A 13689-nucleotide genomic window follows, 5' to 3' on the forward strand; every position below is an offset into this window, starting at 1 on the left:
CATATTACAAAGTGTTATGATATTTACATGCTGTTGGCTAACTTTAGCAATTCTGACCTGTTTTGGAAAAATCATAGAAAAATCATACGAAGTCAAAAACTAGATCCGTAAATTTTGAGAGTTCACAAAATGTGTGTAGTTTACTCATAATTTTTATCAAGATTTTTAATGACCTCCAACGTGGGTGAAAATATCCATAATCACAGACTGGTCCGGATTGTTGTTCGAAATGATAGGCAGTTTTGTAAAAATCACCATAAATTGTAGAAAAATCGTATGGAGATGTGCAAGTAGTCATTTTAAAGATACAAACTTGAACTATTTGAACCTTATACAGTTTTGAAAACAAAAATGTTTAAGATACCCAAAACAGTCCGTGAATGGAGTTGAACTTTTCTGATGAAGGCTGTTAGAAAAATTTAGTTATGTTCTTAGTGTTTTAACTTGTATTCCCCCCCTGAAAACTTGAGAAAACATGAAAATGTAGGGGTATGAACTCACCTTATGTGATTTCAGTAGATGATTGTTGAAGGATTGAAGTGTTTAATTCAAGAACACTTGGAGATGCCTTGAAGATTTTCGAGAATCTAACATTATAGTTATGGAGTTTGTGTAAGCAATCAAAGATTTGAGTAGAATGGAGTGAAATAATAATAGGGAGGATGAATTTTTTTACTTACTAAGAGTGGAAGAACACTTGAAATCAGCCTTGAATCTCGAAATTTGTGTAGAAAGAGTTTGAGAGAAAAGTGGTGCTTGTTACTTAGTGGAATGAGAGCAATGAGAGAAAATGAGGAGAGTGGGTGTTTGTTCCAGCTAAAAAAAACGTGGGAGTGAGTGTAATTTGAGTGTAAGGGACATTGAAGTGACATAGGTAAGGTGGGGAGGTATGGCTGGTCATAGAGTGGGTGTGGGGTGGTTGCTTGTGTCATAAGTTAAGGCAAAGTCAACACTCCACCTTAAATAAATCCCCCATTAGATCTTTATTATTTAAATAATGATTTTTATCAAAATATGTTTAAATTATGAATATTTAGAGTTTATTATGTTAAAATATAATTTCTGGAGAAAATCCCGCTTTAAAATCACAAAAAACGGGCTTAAAATGTTAAAAATATCAAAAATGGGCTAAAAGTGACAATTTCCCGAAGTCTGGCCGAGGTTCGGCCTTCTGGTGCTGAACCGAGAGAGAGGGAGGTAGAAACCGAGAGGGAAGAAGAATGAGGGAAGGAACCGAGAGGGGAGGAGAGAGAACAGAGGGCGCGCGAGTAGAGACAGAGCGAGAGAAGGGAAGAGACAGAGAGGCGGGTAGAGACAGAGCGAGGAGCGAGCGACAGAGACAGAGCGAGAGTAGGGAAGAGACTGAGAGGCGGAACAGATGAGGTGACCGAGAACCGAGGCTCGGTCCTCGCGCCCTTAGCCAACAGAGGCTCGGTTCGGAGATAGAAGGCGAGAAGTCAAAAACCGAATGAACTGTAGTGAACAGTACCTTCGGTTCGGTTCAGCAGCCTTCTTCATCGGGAGGGTTCGGTTCCTAAGAGGGGTTTCGGTTCCTAAGATCCGTTTTTCGCGTTTTCGCCCCGTTTTAAGCCGTTTTTGACCCGGTTAAGGGCCAGAATGACCCGAATGATTCTAAAAAGTTACGGGAACTATTTGAGGGAGATTTGGGAGAGATTTCTCATACTTGGAGAGATTTGGGAGAGATTTGACATTCTTGGAGAGATTTCTCATACAAAGAGGTATTTGAGAGAGATTTCACATACTTGGAGAGATTTGGGAGTGATTTGACATTCTTGGAGAGATTTCTCATACAGAGAGATATTTGAGAGAGATTTTGCATACTTGGAGAGATTTGGGAGAGATTTGACATTCTTGGAGAGATTTCTCATACAAAGAGGTATTTGAGAGAGATTTCACATACTTGGAGAGATTTGGGAGTGATTTGACATTCTTGGAGAGATTTCTCATACAGAGAGATATTTGAGAGAGATTTCGCATACTTGGAGAGATTTGGGAGAGATTTGACATAGAGAGAGATAGAGTGAAAACGATTGAGAGAGGATCCATGTGTGACAATTGTGAGTGTCCGGCATCGCAATGCATGGTTCATAAACCCTGTTAAGCCTTGTTTAAGGATCTTACACACTCCCGATGAGTATGCATCATTGTTTTTATCAGTTTAGTTCATTGATTAGCACTAGGGCTTAGGAAATTTTTAACACAAGACTTTTCTCAAGTGATGTTTTCCCATTAATATAGCAAGTTATACAGTATGAACATAACACAAACCCTAATACACAAGGTTTAAACGAGTTGACCGGCTTGACTTGATGACTTGACTTGACTCAAGATTGACGATTGTCACAAAACATTTGTATCATAGTGATATCAAGTTGTTGCAGGATCTAATGCATTCTCTTCCTTATCAGGTAACCATTAACAATTTCCTTACACCGATTATTTATCTGATGTTTGAATTAATAGTGGTTGTGAAATGAAAAAAATCTACTTACATAATTGTTATGTCTTATGAAACTATAGTCAAGTGGGAAAAAGCAAGACAATTTCTAAAAAACATACAGAATAAAGAACATTCATGCACCAAATTTAACGAAATATCTTTGAATGCAATCTGAGTTTGACTGTTACCCACGATAATATTGTATATTATATATGTATATTATATTAATCTTATATAATATGTAACGGCTGAAATATTTATCAACCAAGATTTTCCAATAGCCTCTCAACTGCAGCATGAAAATTACATGTTGTTGTTGTCATCATGTTAAAATCACATGATGACAATTGTGGTTAAACATATAGAGGTTTCAAAGTATATTATTAAGAAATGGGAAATGAGAAATGAGAAGAATCTAATAATGTATGTAAAAAAGAAAATGTGAATAGAAAACGATGATTTAGAAGAAATATGGAGTTAAAACTGATTAGAGGATTCATGTTATCCAAGGAACTAGAGGATTTTAGTAAGTCTTTTCACAAACACCTGGTGGGCATTTGGTGATGCTTATTAGAGACTATTTGCTTGTTTGATATTCAATAGTAAAACTAACATTATGTAATAGAACAAGTCAACATTATCTGAAACACATAAAAAGGATGAAGAATAAGAATGGAGTAATGTTGTGTCCTTATACAGGTTTCCTCCACTTATAGTGAGCGTTGTTGAAATTGACGATCATTATCGTAGATTGTCAATATCCACTGTTTGTGAGTGGTGGACTAGGGCAAATTATGGGATCGAGATTAACAGATCGAGAGATCAATTGAAATATGAATCGATCATCAGAGATAAGGTTGAGATGCAAATCGGTCATCGAAAAATGAGGTTGAGATCAATCCTCGGTTTATCGTCGATGTTATCCCGGGCGGAGGCAACGCCATCTCGAAGGTGGAATGTAATGAAGATGTGTGTGTGTTGTGTGTGTGAGAAAGGGGGGGGGGGGGGGAGGAAAGAGAGACGATGAAGAATTATGATAGAAAGGGTTTAATTAAATTAATTAAGTTAATTGTTAAGGAATAATAATATTAATGCCTAATATGCTCTTGTGATTATTTTTAAAATGTATAAAACATATTTAAATTTGTTCTTATTTACAAATTGTGTCACTAATCATCTAAGCCATACAAATAAACGATCCAACGTTCCACCTTTAGTTCTCGGGAAACTTTGAGTTCTCAGATGATCCTTCTTCTCTCTCTCTCTCTCTCTCTATATATATATATATATATATATATATATATATATATATATATATATATATATATGTATATATATATATATATATGTGTGTGTGTGTGTGTATATATATATATATACATATATATATATATATATATATATATATATATATATATATATTCATATATATATATATATATACATACATATATATATATATATATATATATATATATATATATATATATATATATATATATATATATATATATATATATATGGTTAGGTTAATGTGAGACGGTTTAATTTTGTGTGACGGTGAAACGCAATCCTAGCCATTCATTTGGTAGATAAAAAAACATTTTTAAAATGCAAAATAATTGAAAATTTTCCAAATTTGTTTTTTCAAATATTATTTTCGAAATTTATATTTTCCAAAAAAAACGGTAATTTTATTTATTTATTTTTATTTTTTTAGGTAGTTAAAGTTCCGAAAACAATAATTAAAAAAAAGAATTTTTTTGAATTTTCTTTTATTTTGCATTTTAAAATTATTTTTAGATTTGGTCTCACGGTCTCATAAAATTACCATGGTCTCCAATTAACCTGAACATATATATATATATATATATATATATATATATATATATATATATATATATATATATATGTATATATATATATATATATATATATATATATATATATATATATATATATATATATATATATATATATATATATGGAGTGGTTCAAATGAGAACAAAAAAGGATTAAGAACCTAAGAACCAATTAATTAAGGAAAATGCTTCTTAAAACATGGAATAACATAAATTGTAATTATCAAGAAATAGAAGGTCTGCTCTGTATCATATTACAAAACAACATGGTGGCAATTTCGTAAATATACAAAACATATTATCACCCATTAATTTGCTAGAACACTTTAAAACCCTAATTTGAATTGACGACTTATTCAAAAAAACAAAACCCCTCTAATTTAGTTCACTGCAACGAGATCAGTGATCATTCATACAAAATTCAAAAACAACAAAATATATACAATACAATGACAAAAAGAAGTAAAATAAGAGAATTTGAAAAAAAAATCGACCGACAATTCAACTGATGAAGAAATGACTCAAACACAAAGAAAACAACAAACTACCAACATTTCAGCAAGAAAGTCGATTCACACCGATCAAAACCTCGATAGAAAAAGAAGAAACATCAAAGAGGATGATTTCAACACTCATCAAAAAAGGTAAAACCCTAAAAATAGTATAAAATGTAAGAAACTCAAAAAAATTAAAAAACGAACAAATATTAGATGATTTCGTTCTAAAATCTTCGTATTTGTTTATATCATGATTTTTTTTTAAATATGCATATCTTAAATTGTGAATTAAGATTTTATAGATTTGAATATTAAAACAGTTTTAAGTTGACATGGTAATAATAATTTGAAACTATGAATATTCAATTTTATAATATGAATATATATTAATGATTTTATATATTTATAAATATAAAATAATGATTTTCAACTGTGAATTATCATAATGATTTAAAACTATGATTATTGAATATTACATATATATATAATGATTTAAACTATGATACATGATAAAAGTATGCATTTCTTAAACTGTGAATAAATTTTTTATATATTTGTAAATTTAGAATAATGATTTTCAACCGTGAAAGATAATAATGATTTAAACCATGATTATTGAATATTATATATATATATATATATATATATATATATATATATATATATATATATATATATATATATATATATATATATAGATTTAAACTGTGATACATGACAAATTTATGCATTTCATAAACTGTGAATAAAGATTTTATAGGTTTAAATATAAAAACAATTTTAAGTTAACATGGTAATAATGATTTTAAACTATAAATGCTAAATTTTATAATGTGAATATATATTAATGCTTTTATATATTTATAAATTTAAAATAATGAATTTCAACTGTGAATGGTGATAATGATTTAAATATGTGATTATTGAATATTATATATATATATATATATATATATATATATATATATATATATATATATATATATATATATATATATATATATATAATGATTTAAACTGTGATACATGATAAATGATAAATGTTGAGATTATAAAATATAAAATTACACAGTTTATGTAGGTATCACATATTTACATATGAAGAAATGAAAAGAGAACAAACAAATGTATTTAAAAAAAAGAAAAACTAAACTCTAAATTTAATGAAATTTTAAACTGTAAATTTGCCTTTAGAGTATATAGTATATTAAATATTTAATATTAAGTTTTAAATATATAATATACATAAACTAACACATTATTTAAAGTTAGAATGTACATGTGAAAACAAAAGAAAAGAAGATAAAGAAAGTGAATCTAAAGAAAGTACAAAAAGAGTTATGACAAAAGCATTGATAAGGAAACAAACAACAAGAGCTGTTCAAATACAAGAACCAAAACAATCAAATGATAAAGGTATGTACATTTATGAAAAAAAAATTAAATTTTGTTTCTTATTCTTAAAAATCATAAAATTTCATTTTTGTTTTGATTAAATTTCCAGATAAGGGAAAAAACTTTTTGATGACAAAATCAAAAGAAAAAGGTAAATATGTCAACTGTGAATTATATTCTATTAATTAAACATTGAATTATCTGTTAACTTGTGAATTTCGAAAAAAATAAAGTTGTTGAGAAGAAGAAAAAACAGAAAATGAAGGAAAAGGAAAAGGAATAAGAACTTCAAGGTACATTTTAAAACTATATATAAATAACTGAGAGCTAATTTAATTTCTCATATAATAGTTCATTATCATTACAAAATGAAATTTTGTATAGGGAAAAAGGAAAGAAACGGAAAAAAAAAGAAGCAAACAGTAAAAAAGAAAAATAAAAAAGCTGAAACAAAACATGGAGAAGATGAAGACAAGTTTCAAACATTAAGAACAAGGGGTGCAACACAAACCTTATGGAAAGTTCTAGAGATATTAACCATTGAACAGAGAGACTGTGTAGAAAGCTTAGGTTTAAGATCACTCTTAAGGATGACATTGGATGTGATTCCTTTAAAAATAGCATTTTTTTTTCCTGTGTTTAGCTACAACCATACAACAAACTCCATTTATTTAGGACATGGAAGAATAACAATAGTAGAAGAAACAATAGGAGAAATTCTTGGGTTAAAAAAATAAAGGCATGGATCTTGAAACAATTATTGACAGTGAACAAGATAACATAACATTTATTAAATGGAAAGAACAACATCCAAAAATTATAAAGTCTTCTCAAGCACTAGTAGATCTTATAAAACAATCGCAAATTGCAAATGAGATTTTGTGCTAAACTTCATTATACTATTTGTCAACCCAATCAGAGAGAAAACAATATCTGGAGCCATAGAAATAAAAACTTTACTGAAGTTGATTAAAGTTGAGACTAAAGAAAATATAAATTGGTGCAAGTATATCAATCATACATTGGTTAAGAGTAAAAAAAATTTGGAAGCCAAATTGTAAAAACAACTACTATGCTGGACCATTACCATTTCTAATTGTAAGAATAATTTATAAAAATTCTCATAAAATAAAAATATTTAATACTAATTTTAATCAAACTTATGTTGTTTTCATATATCTTGTAGCTTCTATATTTTCGTAGAACTCAATGCATTCAACAACAGTTCATTAACAGAAGAATAAGACCACTTCACTTCTGGAACTATGGGAGACTGAAAACAAGACAAACAAATGAAATTGCAAATGGAAAATTTGGAATGGTACAAATGTTGGAAAATATGGAGATGATTAAAGATGATGAAGAAGAAGAATACGTTGCTTTGGATAATGAAAAGAATGAAGATGAATTTTCATATTCAGATGATAACGAGGCTATTGGTGCAGAGGTAATACAACTTATACATAAATCTTGAATAATAAAAATACAAAAATTATATAAAATTCATATAAAAACAATAATCACGATACAAAAAGTAATGATTAAGTTGCGAATTTTAATACTGAAAATGATTTGATTGTTCATATTAATATTAATAAACTATGAATAGAATTTTAACATTTTGATATAAAACATAACACATAAAAACACATGGTTAATTAAAATGTGAATTAGCTGTTAAGTTGTGAATATCATAAAATAAAATTTTCATTTTTTTATTGTAACCTTTTTTTGTTATGAATCAACAAAATACATACACCACATTTATTTTGATATTAATATTACTAAACTGTGAAAAGATTTTTAATATGTGAATATAAAACATAACACATGTTTAATTAAACTGTGAACAAGTTGTGAATTTCATAAATAAAATATATAACATTATTAGTTTGTTTTAATGAAATCTTGTTTATAACAAACTAACAAAAAAATATACAATACAGGGATTTTTCTTAATGATAGAAAAAGATTACAAAATGGTATTAGCTTACAAAAAGATAATGGAAGATACATTGGTGAAGGCGAAAGAAACACATGCAGATGACATAAGAATTAAAAGATAGTTTGTGAAATATTAGAGTTTGTTCAATAACCATATTGGTGAAACATCAAAAGTGAATGAAAATGAAGTTCAAGTTGAAAAAATAAAAGAATCAGCCGATGAAAATCTGAAAAATGACGTTGCATTTCAAAAAGCATTAGTTTTGTATACACCGAAAGAGAATCAAGTACAACACACTGAAGTTGAAAACACGGTGAATGCAGAAGAAACTGAAGAAATGGTTGTGGCCCAAACAACAAACACACAGCAAGAAATTCATGAAGAAGTAGGAGGAGAAAATAAAAGGAAAGGAAAAGAAAAAATTGAAAAACAATGGATGCAGAACAACATCAAGAAATGGTTATGTATCAAACAACGGCCACACAGGAAGAAATTGAAGAAGAAGACAGAGTCAATACAACTCAAAAAACACCATCACTTACTGATTCTCAATCTATTCCAAAATCATCAGCTTTCACACCAACATTAGAGTCACCAACAATTTATGCTTTGGTTGACAAAGGTCTTGAAGAAAGCTTAAACAAAATTACTATAACTATAACTCCAAAACAACAACAAGATGAAATAACTTGCACACCATCTGTTCAAAAACAATCTTCTCAACCATCTTTTTCACTTGGACTAACCCTAGATATCAAATATGATGTAAACTCTCCAAAAGCTGCTACAAGATCAAGCAAAAAAAAGGACATAAAAATAGAGAACAAAAAAAGATGAAGAACAAGTTCAAACAAAAAAAAGGAGGAAATAAAGGGAAAGGAAAAGAAATTTTTATTGAAGAGGAACATGAAGAAAAAAGGATCGGAAAAGAAAAAAGAGAGATCATTCCAATAGAAACTTACTTTACTCATTACAGTGGAATCAAAAGACATGGTATTTAATGCAGAGATACTAATTGCAAACCCAATATTTTCAATGCAAAGCAACCACAAGTAAGTATATATTTTTAATAAAAAGTTAATTAAATGTAATTTATGAAACAAAAATTATTTTTTTATAAAAATTCACAACTTAATAAATATTAACAGGGATATCATATTCAGAACAAGAAATGGGGATGTAGTTGAAAGAATTTTCTCTTAAACATTAATCTCAGGTTCCTACATCCACCACAACGTCATTGATTGCTGGTCAATTCTGTTAAATGATGAGGAGAGTGGAAAACAAAAGGGATCTCCATTAAGATTCTATTTTCCAACAAGAATCATAGTAAGCAACATTTATATTATGTATATATATATATATATATATATATATATATATATGTTAATAGATTAACAAAATTCTAACAAAATAAAATATTTAGTATACGTAATTAGACTGAAGATATGACAAATGAGGAGATACCAATGAATGACAAATGTAAAATGTTTGATCAAAAAGCAACAGAAGCAATGAAATTCCATCCATATGCACATAATTTCGATAAACTAGGATTTGTAAGTTACAAAAAATCTTTTATATATATATATATATATATATATATATATATATATATATATACATATATATATATATATATATATATATATATATATATATATATATATATATATATATACTGACAGTTTAGAATTTATTATAAACGTAACTATTCTTTCCAATCAAGAAAAAAACGCATTACTATTTATTATGTATAAATCTCAAAAAGATATATGTAGTTTTGATTCATAGTCATAAAGGAATGATGAATGTCAATATTGAATATGGGTTATTACTAAAATCTCTTGTAAGAGTTAATATTCTATATTTATTCCAAATTAGACTGTGAATTATCAAAATGACTAAATTTATTTTCTTTGTAATATAGGTATAGTTGATGGCAAATTTTATGATGGAAAGAGGATTCGAGAAAGCATTTCATTTGCTTACAAAAGAAATTTTAGTACTTAAAATCAAATGGTGGTTAAAAAACAATTTTGAGGAAAAATAGAGTGGCATTAATGAGGGATATGAAATGTTTTCAAGGACTGGCTGAGAGACATCAACTTAAATAGAAAAAAAATTGATGAAGCAATGCAATTTGATAAAAAAAAACTGAAGAAGAGAAAAAAAAACATTGGTGAATAATGCAATGCAGAAGTATAAAGAAAGATTTAAGCTCATGGAAGATGTTTAAAAATTTCAGAAAAAAGGAACAAACAAGATAACAATGATTCATGTACTTTTTATTTTGAGAACAGTTTGACTTTTTTTTTTATGTTTTTTTTTTTTAAATATAGGGTACTGATGAATCTACTGCTTAGATATATGAGAATTTCAACATTATATTACTATGAATGTCAAAAATTTATTGAAGACTTCTATCTAGTTGAACAAATATGGTGTTTATGATGTTTTTATTTTGTATAATGTTTGCACACATAGTAAACATGTTGGAATGATATATTTTCTTAGCTAAATACGAATTTCTAATTAATTGTTGATGTTGATATAAAAAATTATTAAGAAAATGAATGTTTATCATAACTTTGACAATTATGAATATGTAAATTAAAATGAAATGAACAAAGTATTAAATTGTGAATTGAATTTTTGAAATTTTCTAAAAAAATGATAAATTTTTTTAAAAAACATTTGAATGCACTTGATATATATAAGGAAACTATGAATGTTTACAAAATGACTAAATAATTAAGTTGCAAATTGAATTTTTGAAAAAAAAAGAAAAAATTTTTAAAAAACAAATTTGTATTAGCACTGATAAATCTACTGTTCCCATATATGAGAATTTCAACATCATATTACTACAAGTGTTAAAAATTTATAATGAAATATCAATATTTTATATAAAAAATTAAACTGTAAAATAAACGAATCTACAATACATCTTTTTATTTAAAATGTGATTTTTTCTTAAATAAATGTTATAGAATTTAAAATAATTTTAATGAACAATGTATATATTATAATTTTTACTGTAATCTTTTACATGATATATAATTTTTTTTTAAATATTAAAATTTGAACAAATTATTTACTAATAATACTTAAAATATTTGAAACAAATACTTCAAAAAAATTAATTGAAATGATATAAACACGAAAAATTTAAAAATTTAACAAAATTTACAAAGAAAAAAGTTGAAGAAATAATTGTTAAAATACAAAAATATAAATATTGTAATTATGTTAAAACAAAAAGAAAACAAATTATTATATTAATTAATGAGTTATGCAACTTTTGTAAATAAAACAAATTTATAGCGTTTTACGGATTTGTGTAAATAACAAACAATAAAATACTCTCATTAAAAGCAAATAATGCCTATATTTATCTAATATATTTTGTACATTTCATATAGAATTGAGCTATTCATGTAATACTAACAAAATAGGAAAAGTCGTTTGCAGCACAAAACATGTAACATCCGGATTTTACCAGGTATCTTGTAAATCTAATTTTGTTGTTTTGTGAGGGGGGACTCGGCGAGTTGGAGCTCAGACTCGCCGAGTAGGGACGCGGATTTGGACAAAGGAGCGCGCCTGGACTCGGCGAGTCCAGGATATGCACTCGGCGAGTCTGCGCTGGGTAATGAAACCCTAAATCTCCGGGTTTGAGGCCTATTTAAAGGGCCTTATAGCCGTCATTTGTGCTCACCCAACCCTCAGTGAGTGACCCTTGTGTTCTTGAGCGATTTGTGAAGAGAAAGGGGCATTTCTTGACCTTGTGTGTATTATTTAGCAAGAAGAAGGAGACTCTAGGCAGGAGGAAGCAAAGGAGGTTGCTATTTCGTGGATTTGGAGCTTAGATCATCACTCTAGAGGTATTATCTCGGACCATTTTCTGTTTAGTGAAGTATTATGCAATATAGGGCTTATGATGGTCATTTATGGGAGGATTTGATGCCCATTGGTTCCCTCCTTGAGTTGAGGTTATGGATCTGGATCCATAGAGGTCCAGAGAGCCTCACTCATCAAGCTTTATGGGTGACAATGGAGTCTTTGACCTTGTGTTGTAGTATTTGAGTCAAAAACATCATATATGGTCATATAGAGGTTGTATGTGCATCAAGATTGTAACTTTACGTGCTAAATGAGCTTGGAGGGACTGGATCTATGGATTAATGGACTGGATCTGACCTTTAGAGCAAGATTGAGTCAGTGCATGGCATGGACTCGCCGAGTCCGAAGAACAGACTCAGCGAGTAGCACGAATGTTGCCACACCACACTGTGAGTGGCCTCGCCGAGTTGGGAAAGGCGGACTCAGTGAGTCAAGGGGGAGTCAGAATGGACAGGTGGACTGAGTCTAACTGGACTCGCCGATTTGTTCTTTAGACTCGGCGAGTTGAGTCGTGGTGGCCCCACAACTCGTAACCAGGTGGAACTCGTCGAGATGAGTGAATGCTCGACGTGTCAGGGGAGGGTTCTAGGAAATTGGTGCATACGCTCAGACTCGCTGAGTCGCTATAGCGCACTCGCCGAGTCCGGTCAAAGTTGACCGTTGACCGTTGACCATCGTTGACCTAGATTGACTTGTTATAGTGTGGTCAACCCTAGTTGGGAAAGTGTTAATTAGAGGTGTATTGTGCTATAGGGGGGACGACAGCTTGACAGGTCGAGTGATTAGCGATTTCAGGTTTACGATTTACCGAGACACGCGAGGTGAGTCTTCTCACTATACTTTACCTTGAGTAGGTAACCAGAGTTATGTGATAGAGTATTTTTATGCTATGTATGTTATGTGTTGTACTGCATTACTTCTATGTGATTGATGCTGTGCATGTTTACAGAGTTAGAACCGGAAGGTTCACAGAGTTAGAACCTGAGGGTTCATAGAGTTTGGGTGCACGGACCCACAGAGTTATAGCCTCGGGTGGCTAATATGTGCTATATGTAGTATTTTGGGGAACTCACTAAGCCTTGTGCTTACAGTGTTGATGTTATTGTTTCAGGTACTAGTGACGATCGCGGGAAGGCGCCGGCTTGATCCGTACACACACACATTTGGAGCTTGACGTCATGATCTTGGGATTTTGTATTGTCTTGTTTGGATAATTAAAATGGTTGTTTTATGAATATCAATGGAATTATGTTTTATAAAAATTGAAAATTTTCGGTGTTACAAATTGGTATCAGAGCCTTGGTTTGAGGGATTCGGGTACACCTTCGGGGGTATTTGAACTCAAACTGAGGAATTGAAGAGATGTTTTCAAAATAAAACCAAAATTTTCTAAGAGTAAAAGATTTTCCAGGGAGGAACGTGTGTACGATCAGCCAGCGCCCGAACGGTGAATTCCCAAAATACTTTATATTACGTGATAATTATTATTAATGTGATGTGTTTGCATGCTAGAGTATGCTAGGTATTGCTGATAGGACTAGAGTGGCCTGTTTTGTGATGCCTTAGCCTAGGAAAGGGTGAGCTGCTATGAGGTGTTGAGAGTATCTAGGTAGCAGCTAGGAC

Source organism: Lactuca saligna, chromosome 8, assembly GCF_052625555.1.
Source record: "Lactuca saligna cultivar CGN05327 chromosome 8, ASM5262555v1, whole genome shotgun sequence".
NCBI lineage: Eukaryota > Viridiplantae > Streptophyta > Magnoliopsida > Asterales > Asteraceae > Lactuca > Lactuca saligna.